This window comes from Aristolochia californica, unplaced genomic scaffold (assembly GCF_029961685.1).
Source record: "Aristolochia californica isolate CCGP_79_NKW_82.1479 unplaced genomic scaffold, dmAriCali1.0.hap1 SCAF_8, whole genome shotgun sequence".
NCBI classification, from domain to species: domain Eukaryota; kingdom Viridiplantae; phylum Streptophyta; class Magnoliopsida; order Piperales; family Aristolochiaceae; genus Aristolochia; species Aristolochia californica.
The window spans coordinates 12,981,670-12,994,937 of record NW_027182279.1 but is presented as its reverse complement, the minus strand read 5'-3'; positions in this window follow the sequence as shown (position 1 = coordinate 12,994,937).

The following is a 13,268-nucleotide window of genomic DNA, read 5'->3' as shown; positions in this document are numbered from 1 at the left end:
TTTTGGATAATGAGGTCATTTGCATCTTCAACATGTTTCTGGCATGTATATCCACCACATTTAAAACATGTTAGGATCAATTAGAAATCTCTTTCTTAAAAAATTCCCCCAACAAATCTGGGGTTGTACGTGTGGAATTTCCCCAACGTGGATAACAAAACTTTCATGTTCATTTCTAGTGCATGGAAATAATTTTCTTCACTCACATTTATTTTAGTTTTGCATACATAAACTCTAAAATTTTCATTTCGTTGTGATTTATATTTGCCTTATATTTTTGTTTACGAGAAAACTGAGAGAGTGAAAAACTCAAGTTTGAAAAAAAAATTGAACATCCATAATGGAAATACACAAATGCTAAGAGAGATAATTCCAAAAAGTAACTGTGATTTTTTAGGTCCGCTTTTTGTAAAATTGACAAAAAGTGGGTTGTTTGGCTCTGGTAATTATACCATCGTACGTTAACTTGAAAATTTTAATTTTTTCTACTCCTAGAAAATTTTGGAGCATTAGGTCATTTGCATCTTCAACATGTTTCTTGCATGCATATCCACCACATTTAAAACATGTTAGGATCAAGTAGAAATCCCTTTCCTACAACATTCCACCAAGCTATCTGAGGTTGTACTAGTGGAATTTCCGAAACGTGGATAACAAAACTTTGGTGTTCATTTTTAGTGCGTGCAAATAATTTTGTTCACTCACATTTATTATAGTTTTTTTAAGAGAAAACTGGGAGAGTGAAAAACTCAAATTGGAAAAAAAAAAATTGAACATCCAAAATGGAAATGCACAAATGCTGAGAGAGATAATTCCAAAAAGGATCCATGGTTTTTTAAGTCCACTTTTTGAAAAATAGGAAAACAGTGAGTTGTTTGCCTCTGGTAATTATTTCACAGCACGTTAACTTGAGAATTTCAATTTTTTCTACTCGAAATTTTTGAATCATTAGATCATTTGCTTCTTCAACATGTTTCTGGCATTCATATCCACCACATTTAAAACATGTTAGGATCAATTAGAAATCTCTTTCTTATAAAATTCCACCAAGCTATCTGGAGTTGAACTAGTGGAATTTCCCCAATGTGGATAACAAAACTTTGGTGTTCCTTTTTAGTGCGTGAAAATAATTTTCTTCCTTCAAATTATTATAGTTTTCAAATTCATTTGCATACATAAACTCTAAAATTTTCATTTTGTTGTGATCTATATTTGCCTTATCTTTTTGTTTACGAGAAAATTGGGAGAGTGAAAAACTCAAGTTTGAAAAAAAAAATTGAACATCCAAAATGGAAATGTACAAATGCTAAGAGACATAATTCCAAAAAGTATCTGTGATTTTTTAGGTCCATTTTTTGTAAAATTGGGAAAAAGTGGGTTGTTTGGCTCTGGTAAATATTCCACCGCACGTTAACTTGAAAATTTTAATTTTTTCTACTCATTGAAATTTTTGGATCATTACGTCACTTGCATCTTCAACATGTTTCTGGCATGCATATCCACCACATTTGAAACATGTTAGGATCAATTAGAAATCTCTTTCTTATAAAATTCCACCTAGCGATCTGGGGTAGTACTAGTGGAATTTCCCCAACATGGATAACAAAACTTTGGTGTACATTTTTAGCGCGTGAAAATAATTTTCTTCACTCACATTTATTATATTTTTCAAATTCTGTTGCATACATAAACTCTAAAATTTTCGTTTTGTTGTGATCTATATTTGCCTTATCTTTTTGTTTACGAGAAAATTGGGAGAGAGAAAAACTCAAGTTTGAAAAAAAAAATATTGAACATCCAAAATTGAAATGCACATATGCTGAGAGAGATAATTCCAAAAAGTATATGTGATGTTTTTAGGTCCGCTTTTTGTAAAATAGGCAAAAAGTGGGTTGTTTGGCTCTGGTAAATATCCAAGCGCACATTAACTTGAGAATTCTAATTTTTTCTACTCCTTTAAATTTTTGGATCATTAGGTCATTTGCATCTTCAACATGTTTCTGGCATGCATATCTACCATATTTAAAACATGTTAGGATCAATTAAAAATCTCTATCTTATAAAATTCCACAAAGCAATCTCGGGTGCTACCAGTGGAATTTCCCCAACGTGGATAACAAACCTTTGGTCTTCATTTTTAGTGCGTGAAAATAATTTTCTTCACTCACATTTATTATAGTTTTCAAATTCTTTTGTATACATAAACTCTAAAATTCTCATTTTGTTGTGATCTATATTTGCCTTATCTTTTTGTTTACGAGAAAATTGGGAGAGTGGAAAACTCAAGTTTGAAAAAAAAAATTGAACATCTAAAATGGAAATGCACAAATGCTGAGAGAGATAATTCCAAAAAGAATATGTGATTTATTCGGTCCGCTTTTTGTAAAATAGGCAAAAAGTGGGTTGTTTGGCTCTAGTAAATATCCCACCGCACGTTTAGTAGAGAATTTTAATTTTTTCTACTCGAAATTTTTCGATCATTAGGTCATTTGCATCTTTGAGATGTTTCTGGCATGCATATCCACCACATTTAAAACATGTTAGGATCAATTAAAAATCTCTTTCTTATAAAAATGCACCAAGCTATCTGGGGTTGTACTAGTGGAATTTCCCCAACGTGGATAACAACACTTTGGTGTTCATTTTTATTGCGTGAAAATAATTTCTTCACTCACATTTATTAAAGTTTTTAAACTCTTATGCATACATAAAGTCTAAAATTTTCATTTTGTTGTGATCTATATTTGCCTTATCTTTTTGTTTACGAGAAAACTGGTAGAGTGAAAAACTCAAATTTGAAAAAATAAAAATTGAACATCCAAAATAGAATTTCACAAATGATGAGAGAGATAATTCCAAAAAGGATCCGTGATATTTTGGGTCCAATTTTCGAAAAATAGGAAAAAAGTGGGTTATTTGGCTCTGGTAAATATCCCACCGCATTAACTTGAGAATTTTTATTTTTTCTACTCGAAATTTTTGGATCTTTAGGTCATTTGCTTCTTCAACATATTTCTGGCATGCATATCCACCACATTTAAAACATGTTTAGATCAATTAGAAATCTCTTTGTTATAAAATTACACCAAGCTATCTGGAGTTGTACTAGTGGAATTTCCCCAACGTGCATAAAAAAACTTTGGTGTTCTTTTTTTGTGCATCAAAATAATTTTCTTCACTCAAATTTATTATAGTTTTCAAATTCTTTTTCATACTTAAACTCTAAAATTTTCATTTTTTTGTGATCTATATTTGCCTTATCTTTATGTTTACGAGAAAACTGTGAGACTAAAAAAGTCAAGTTTGAAAAAAAAAATTGAACATCCATAATGGAAATGCACAAATGCCAAGAGAGATAATTCCAAAAAGTACCTGTGATTTTTTAGGTCCACTTTTTGTTAAATAGGCAAAAAGTGGGTTGTTTGGCTCTGGAAAAAATCCCACCGCACGTTAACTTGAGAATTTAAATTTTTTCTACTCCTTGAAATTTTTGGATCATTAGGTCATTTGCATCTTCAACATGTTTCTGGCATGTATATCCACCACATTTGAAAGATGTTAGGATCAATTAGAAATCTCTTTCTTATAATATTCCACCAAGCTATTTGGGGTTGTACTAGTGGAATTTCCCCAACGTGGATAACAAAACTTTGGTGTTCATTTCTAGTGCGTGAAAATAATTTTCTTCCCTCACATTTATTATAGTTTTCAAGTTCTTTTGCATACATAAACTCTAAAATTTTCATTTTGTTGTGATCTATATTTGCCTAATCTTTTTGTTTATGAGAAAACTAGGAGAGTGAAAAACTCTAGTTTGAAAAAAAAATTGAACATCAAAAATGGGAATGCACAAATGCTGAGACAGATAATTCCAAAAAAGATTTGTGATTTTTTGGGTCCACTTTTTGTAAAATTGGAAAAAAGTGGGTTGTTTGGCTCTGGTAAATATCCCACCGCACGTTAACTAAAGAATTTTAATTTTTTCTACACCTTGAAATTTTTGGAATATTCCGTCATTTGCATCTTCAACATGTTTCTGGCATGCATGTCCACCACATTTAAAACATGTTAGGATCAATTAGAAATCTCTTTCTTATAAAATTCCACCAAGCTATCTGGGGTTGTACTAGTAGGATTTCCCCAACGTGGATAACAAAACTTTGTTGTTCATTTTTAGTGCGTGAAAATAATTTTCATCACTCACATTTATTATAGTTTTCAAATTCTTTTGCTATCATAAAATCTAAAATTTTCATTTTGTTGAGATCTATATTTGCCTTATCTTTTTGTTTACGACAAAACTGGGAGAGTGAAAAACTCAAGTTTGACAAAAAAAATTGAACATCCAAAATGGAAATGCATAAATGCTAAGAGAGATAATTCCAAAAAGTATCTGTGATTTTTTAGGTTCGCATTTTGTAAAGTAGGCAAAAAGTGGGTTGTTTGGCTCTGGTAAATATCCCTCCGCACGTTAACTTCAGAATTTTAAGTTTTTCTACTCCTTGAAATTCTTGGATCATTAAGTCATTTGCATCTTCAACATGTTTCTGGCATGCATATCCACCACATTTAGAACATGTTAGGATCAATTAGAAATCTCTTTCTTATAAAATTCCACCAAGCTATTTGGGGTTGTACTAGTGGAATTTCCCCAACGTGGATAACAAAACTTTGGTATTCATTTTTAGTGCGTGAAAAAAATTTTCTTCAGTCACATTTATTATAGTTTTGAAATTCTTTTGCATACATAAACTCTAAAATTTTCATTTTGTTGTGATCTATATTTGCCTTATCTATTTTTTTACGAGAAAACTGGGAGAGTGAAAAACTCAAGTATGAAAAAAATATTTAACATCCAAAGAGGAAACGCACAAATGAAGAGAGAGATAATTCCAAAAAGTATCTGCGATTATTTAGGTCCGCTTTTTGTAAAAAAAACAAAAAGTGGGTTGTTTGGCTCTTTATACCGCACGTTAACTTTCGAATTTTAATTTTTTCTAATCCTCGAAATTTTTGGATCATTAGGTCATTTGCATCTTCAACATGTTTCTGTCATGCATATTCACCACATTTAAAACTTGTTAGGAGCAATTAAAAATCTCTTTCTTATAAAATTCCACTAAGCTATCTGGGGTTGTTCTAGTGGAATTTCCCCAATGTGGATAACAAAACTTTGGTGTTCATTTTTAGTGTGTGAAAATAATTTTCTTCACTCACATTTATTATAGTTTTCAAATTATTTTTCATACATAAACTCTTAAATTTTCATTTTGTTGTGATCTATATTTGCCTTATCTTTTTGTTTACGAGAAAACTGGGAGAGTGAAAAACTCAAGTTTGAAAAAACAAAATTGAACATCAAAATAGGAAATGCACAATTACTGAGAGAGATAATTCCAAAAAGTATTTGTGACTTTTAGGACCGCTTTTTGAAAAATAGGCAAAAAGTGGGTTGTTTGGCTCTTGTAAATATCCCACCGCACATTAACTTGAGAATTTTAATTTTTTCTTCTCCTTGAATTTTTTGGATCATTAGGTCATTTGCATCTTCAAAATGTTTGTGCCACGCATATCCACCACATTTAAAACATGTTAGGATCAATTAGAAATCTCTTTCTTATAAAATTCCACCAAGCTATCTGGGGTTGTACTAGTGGAATTTGCCCAACATGGATAACAAAATTTTGGTGTTCATTTTTAGTGCCTGAAAGTAATTTTCTTCACTCACATTTATTATAGTTTTCAAATTCTTTTGCATACATAAACTCTAAAATTTTCATTTTGTGGTAATCTATATTGGTGTTATCTTTTTTTTTACGAGAAAACTGGGAGAGTGAAAATCTAAAGTTTGAAAATACAAAATTGCAAATCCAAAATGGAAATACACAAATGCTGAGAGAGATAATTCCAGAAAGTATCTGTGATTATATAGGTCCGGTTTTTGTAAAATAGGTAAAAAGTGGATTGTTTGGCATGGGTAAATTTCCCGCCGCACGTTAACTAGAGAATTTTAATTCTTTCTACTCGAAATTTGCTGATCATTAGGTCATTTGCATCATCAACATGTTTCTGGCATGCATATCCACCACATTTAAAACATGTTAGGATCAATTAGAAATCTCTTTCTTATAAAATTACACCGAGCTATCTTGGGGTTGTACTAGTGGAATTTCCCCAACGTGGATAACAAAACTTTTGTGTTCATTTTTAGTGCGTGAAAGCAATTTTATTCACTCACATTTATTATAGTTTTCAAATTCGTTTGCATACATAAACTCTAAAATTTTTATTTTGTTGGGATCTATATTTGCCTTTTCTTTTTGTTTAAGAGAAAACTGGGAGAGTGAAAAACTCAAGTTTGAAAAAAAAACATTGAGCATCCAAAATGGAAATGCACAAATGGTGAGAGAGATAATTCCAAAAAGCCTCTGCTATTTTTTATGTCTGATTTTTGTAAAATAGGCAAAAAGTGGGTTGTTTGGCTCTGGTAAATATCCCACCGTACGTTAACTTGAGAATTTTAATTTTTTCTACTCAAAATTTTTGGATGATTGGGACATTTGCATCTTCAACATGTTTCTCTCATGCACATGCACCACATTTAAATCATTTAGGATCAATTAGAAATCTCTTTCTTATAAAATTCCACGAGGCCATCTGGGGTTGAACTAGTGGAATTTCCACAACGTGGATAACAAAACATTGGTTTTCATTTTAAGCGCGTGAAAATAAATTTCTTCACTAAAATATACTATAGTTTTAAAATTCTTTTGTATTCATAAACTTTAAAATTTTCATTTTGTTCTGATCTCTATTTGCCTTATCTTTTTGTTTACGAGAAAACTGGGAGAGTGAAAAACTCAAGTTTGAAAAAGAAATTGAACATCCAAAATGGAAATGCAAAAATGCTGAGAGAGATAATTCCAAAAAGTGTTTGGGATTTTTTAGGTCCGCATTTTGTAAAATAGGCAAAAAGTGGGATGCTTGGCTCTGGTAAATATCCCACCGCACGTTAACTTGAGAATTTTAATGTTTTCTACTCCTTGAAATTTTTGGATCAATAGGTTATTTGCATCTTCAACATGTTTATGGCATGCATTCCACCACATTCAAAACATGTTAGGATCAATTAAAAATCTCTTTCTTTTAAAATTCCACCAAGCTTTCTAGGGTTGTAATAGTGAAATTTCGCCAACGTGGATAATAAAACTTTGGTGTTCATTTTTAGTGCGTGAAAATTATTTTATTCAATCACATTTTTTATAGTTTTCAAATTCTTTTGCATACATAAACTCTAAAATTTTCATTTTGTAGTAATGTATATTTGCCTTATCTTTTTGTTTACGAGAAAACTGGAAGAGCGAAAAACTCAAGTTTGAAAAAAAAAAAATTGAACATCCAAAATGGAAATGCACAAATGCTAAGAGAGATAATTCCAAAAAGTATCTATGATTTTTTAGGTTCGCTTTTTGTAAAATAGCCAAAAAGTGGGTTTTTTGGCTGTGGAAAATATCCCACCGCACGTTAACTTGAGAATTTTAATTTTTTCTACTCCTTGAAATTTTTGGATCATTAGGTCATTTGTGTCTTCAACATATTTCTGGAAAACCTATCCACCACATTCAAAACATGTTAGGATCAATTAGAAATCTCTTTCTTATAAAATTCCACCAAGCTATCTGGGGTAGTACGAGTGGAATTTCCCCAAAGTGGATAACAAAAATTTGGTGTTAATTTTTAGTGCGAGAAAATAATTTTCTTCATTCACATTTATTATAGTATTCAAATTCTTTTGCATACATAAACTCTAAAATCTTCATTTTGTTGTGATCTATATTTTCCTTATCTTTTTGTTTACGAGAAAACTGGAAGAGTGAAAAACTCAAGTTTCAAAAAAAAAGTTGAACATCCAAAATGGAAATGAAAAAATTCTGAGAGAGATAATTCTAAAAAGTATCTGGGATTTTTTAGGTCCGCATTTTGTAAAATAGGCAAAAAGTGGGTTGTTTGGCTCAGGTAAATATCCCACCGCACATTAACTTTAAAATTTTAATTTTTTCCACTTCTTGAAATTTTTGGATAATTAGGTCATTTTCATCCTCAACATGTTTCTGGCATGCATATCCACCACATTTAAAACATGTTAGGATCAATTAGAAATCTCTATCTTATAAAATTCCACCAAGCTATTTGGGGTTGTACTAGTGGAATTTCCCCAACATGGATAACAAAACTTTGGTGTTCATTTTTAGTGCGTGAAAATAATTTTCTTCACTCACATTTATTATAGTTTTCAAGTTCTTTTGCATACACAAACTCTAAAATTTTAAATTTGTATTGATCTATATTTGGCTTATCTTTTTGTTTACGACAAAACTGGTAGAGTGAAAAACTCAAGTTTGAAAAAAAAATAGAACATCAAAAATGGAACTGCACAAATGCTGAGAGAGATAATTCAAAAAATTATTTGTGATTTTTTAGGTCCGCTTTTTGTAAAATTGGCAAAAAGTGGGTTGTTTGGCTCAGGTAAATATCCCACCGCACGTTAACTTGAGAATTTTAATTTTTTCTACTCCTTGAAATTTTTGGATCATTAGGTCATTTGCATTTTCAACAAGTTTCTGGCATGCATTTCCACCACATTTAAAACATGTTAGGATCAATTAGAAATCTCTTTCTTATAAAATTCCACCAAGCTTTTTGGGGTTGTATTAGTGGAATTTCCCCAATGTGAATAGCAAAACTTTGGTGTTCATTTTTAGTGCGTGAAAATAATTTTCTTCACTCACATTTATTATAGTTTTCAAATTCTTTTGCATATTTAAGCTCTAAAATTTTCTTTTGTTGTGATCTATATTTGGCTTATCTTTTTGTTTACGAGAAAACTGGGAGAGTGAAAAACTCAAGTTTGAAAAAAAAAAATTGAACATCCAAAATGGAAATGCACAAATCCTGAGAGAGATAATTCCAAAATGTATATCTGATTTTTTTGGTCCGCTTATTGAAAAATAGGCAAAAAGTGGGTTGTTTGTCTCAGGTAAATATCCCACCGCGCGTTAACTTGAGAATTTTAATTTTTTCTACTGCTTGAAATTTTGGATCATTAGGTCATTTGCATCTTCAACATGTTTTTGGCATTCATATCCACCACATTTAAAACATGATAGGATCAATTAGAAATCTCTTTCTTATAAAATTCTACCAAGCTATCTTGGGGTTGTACTAGTGGAATTTCCCCATCGTGGATAACAAAAATTGGTGTTCATTTTTAGTGCGAGAAAATAATTTTCTTCACTCACATTTATGATTCTCTTCAAATTATTTTGCATACATAAACTCTAAAATTTTCAATTTGTTGTGATCTGTATTTGCCTTATCTTTTTGTTTACGAGAAAACAGGGAGAGTGAAAAACTCAAGTTTGAAAAAAAAATTTAACATCCAAAATGGAAATTCACAAATTCTGAGAGAGATAATTCCTAAAAGTCTCTATGATTATTTAGGTCCGCTTTTTGTAAAATAGGCAAAAAGTGGGTTGTTTGCCTCTGGTAAATATCCCAACGTACATTAACTTGAGAATTTTCATTTTTTCTACTCTTTGAAATTTTTGGATCATTAGGTCATTTGCATCTTCAACATGTTCTTGGCATGCATATCCACCACATTTAAAACATGTTAGGATCAATTAGAAATCTCTTTCCTAAAAAATCCCCCAAGCCATCTGAGGTTGTACAAGTGGAATTTCCCCAATGTGGATAACAAAACTTTGGTGTTCATTTTTAGTGCATGAAAATAATTTTCTTCATTCACATTTATTATAGTTTTCAAGTTCTTTTGCATACATAAACTCTAAAATTTTCATTTTGTTGTGATCTATAGTTGGCTTATCTTTTTGTTTACGAGAAAACTGGGAGTGTGAAAAACTCAAGTTTGAAAAAAAAAAATTGAACATCCAAAATGGAAATGCACAAATGTTGAGAGAGATAATTCCAGAAAGTATCTGTCATTTTTTAGGTGCGCTTTTTGTAAAATAGGCAAAAAGTGGGTTGTTTGGCTCTGCTAAATATCCCACCGCACGTTAACTTGAGAATTTTAAGTTTTTCTACTCCTTGAAATGTTTGGATCATTAGGTCATTTACATCTTAAACATGTTTCTGGTTTGCATATCCACCACATTTAAAACATGTTATGATCAGTTAGAAATCTCTTTCTTATAAAATTCCACCAAGCTATCTGGGGTACAAGTGAAATTTCCCCAACGTGGATAATAAAACTTTGGTGTTCATTTTTAGTGCGTGAAAATAATTTTCTTCACTCACATTTATTATAGTTTTCAAATTCTATGGCATACATAAACTCTAAAATTTTCATTTTGTTGTGATCTATGTTTGCCTTATCTTTTTGTTTATGAGAAAACTGTGAGAGTGAAAAACTCAAGTTTGAAGTAGAAATGTTGAGAGAGATAATTCCAAAAAGTATCAATTAGGTTTGCTTTTTTTAAAACAGGCAAAATGGGGTTGTTTGGCTCTGGTAAATATCCCACCGCACGTTAACTGGAGAATTTTAATTTTTTCTACGCCTTGAAATTTTCTGATCATTAGGTCATTTGCATCTTCAAAATGTTTCTTGCATGCCTATCCACCATATTTAAAACATGTTAGGATCAATTAGAAATCTCTTTCTTATAAAATTCCACCAAGCTATCTGGGGTTGTACTAGTGGAATTTCCCCAACGTGGATAACTAAAGTTTGGTGTTAATTTTTAGTGTGTGAAAATAATTTTCATCACTCACATTTATTATAGTTTTCAAATTCTTTTGCATACATAAACTCTAAAATTTTCATTTTGTTGTTATCTATATTTGCCTTATCATTTTGTTTAGGACAAATTTGGGAGAGTGAAAAACTCAAGTTTGAAAATAAAAAAATTGATCATCCAAAATGGAATTGCACAAATGCTGAGAGACATAATTCATAAAAGTGGGTTGTGTGACTCTGCTAAATATCCCACTGCACGTTAACTTGAGAATTTTAATTTTTTCTACTCCTCGAAATTTTTGGATAATTAGGTCACTTACATCTTCATCATGTTTCTGTCACGCTAATACACCACATTTAAAACATGTTAGGAACAATTAGAAATCTCTTTCTTGTAAAATTTCACCAAGCAATTTCGGGTTGTACTAGGTGAATTTCCCCAACGTGGATAACAAAACTTTGGTATTCATTTTTAGTGCGTGAAAATAATTTTCTTTACTCACTTTTATTATAGTTTTCAAATTATTTTGCATACATAAACTCTAAAATTTTCATTTTTTTGTGATCTATATTTGCCTTATCTTTTTGTTTACGTGAAAATTGGGAGAGAGAAAAAGTCAAGTTTGAAAAAAAAAATAGAACATCCAAAATGGAAATGCACATATATTGAGAGAGATAATTCCAAAAAGTATCTGTGATTTTTTAGGTCCGCCTTTTTTAAAATAGGCAAAAAGTGTGTTGTTTGGCTCTGGTAAATATCCCACCGTACGTTAATTTGAGAATTTTAATTTTTTCTCCTCCTTGAAATTTTTGGATCATTAGGTCATTTGCATCTTCAACATGTTTTTGTCATGCCTACCCACCACATTTAAAACATGTTAGGATCAATTAGAAATCTATTTCTTATAAAATTCCACCAAGCTATCAAGGGTTGTACTAGAGGAATTTTCCCAACGTGGATAACAAAACTTTGGTGTTCATTTCTAGTGCGTGAAAATAATTTTCTTCACTCACATTTATTATAGTTTTCAAATTCTTTTGCATACATAAATTCAAAAATTTTCATTTTGTTGTGATCTATATTTACCTTATCTTTTTGTTAGGGCAAAAATTGGGAGAGAGAAAAACTCAAGTTTGAAAAAAAAAATTGAACATCCAAAATGGAAATGCACATATGCTGAGAGAGATAATTCCAAAAAGTATCTGTGATTTTTAAGGTCCGCTTTTTGTAAAATAGGCAAAAAGTGGGTTGTTTGGCTCTGGTAAATATCCCACCGCACGTTAAGTTGAGAATTTTAATTTTTTCTACTCCTTGGAATTTTTGGATCATTAGGTCATTTGCATCATCAACATGTTTCTAGCATGCCAATCCACCACATTTAAAACATGTGAGGATCAATTAGAAATCTCTTTCTTATTAAATTCCCCAAGCTATCTGGGGTTGTACTAGTGGAATTTCCCCAACGTGGATAACAAAACTTTGGTGTTAATTTTTAGTGCGTGAAATAATTTTCTTCACTCACATTTATTATAGTTTTCAAATTATTTTGCATACATAAAATCTAAAATTTTCATTTTATTGTTATCTATATTTGCCTAATCATTTTGTTTACGACAAAACTGGGAGAGTGAAAAACTCATGTTTGAAAATAAAAAAATTGAACATCCAAAATGGAAATGCACAAATGCTGAGAGACATAATTCCAAAAAGTTTCTGTGATTTTTCTGGTCCGTTTTTTTTAAATGGGCAAAAAGTGGATTGTTTGGTTCTGGTAAATATCTCAATGCACATTAACATAGGAATTTTAATTTTTTCTATTCCTTGAAATTTTTGGATAATTAGGTCACTTGCATCTTCAACATGTTTCTGGCATGCATATCCACCACATTTAAAACATGTTAGGAACAATTAGAAATCTCTTTCTTATAAAATTCCACCAAGCTATCTGGGGTTGTACTTGTGGAATTTCCCCAACGTGGATAAACAAAACTTTGGTGTTCATTTTTAGTGCGTGAAAATAATTTTCTTCACTCACTTTTATTATAGTTTTCAAATTCTTTTGCATACATAAACTCTAAAATTTTCATTTTGTCATGATCTATATTTGCCTTATCTTTTTGTTTATGTGAAAATTGGGAGAGAGAAAAAGTCAAGTTTGAATAAAAAATAGAACATCCAAAATGGAAATGCACATATATTGAGAGAGATAATTCCAACGCACGTTAACTTGAGAATTTTAATTTTTTCTACTCCTTGAAATTTTTGGATCATTAGTTCATTTGAATCTTCAACATGTTTTTGGCATGCCTATCCACCACATTTAAAATATGTTAGGATCAATTAGAAATCTCTTTCTTATAAAATTTCACCAAGCTATCAGGGGTTGTACTAGAGGAATTTCCCCAACGTGGATAACAAAACTTTGGTTTTCATTTTTAGCGCGTGAAAATAACTTTCTTCACTCACATTTATTATAGTTTTCAAATTCTTTTGCATACATAAACTCAAAAA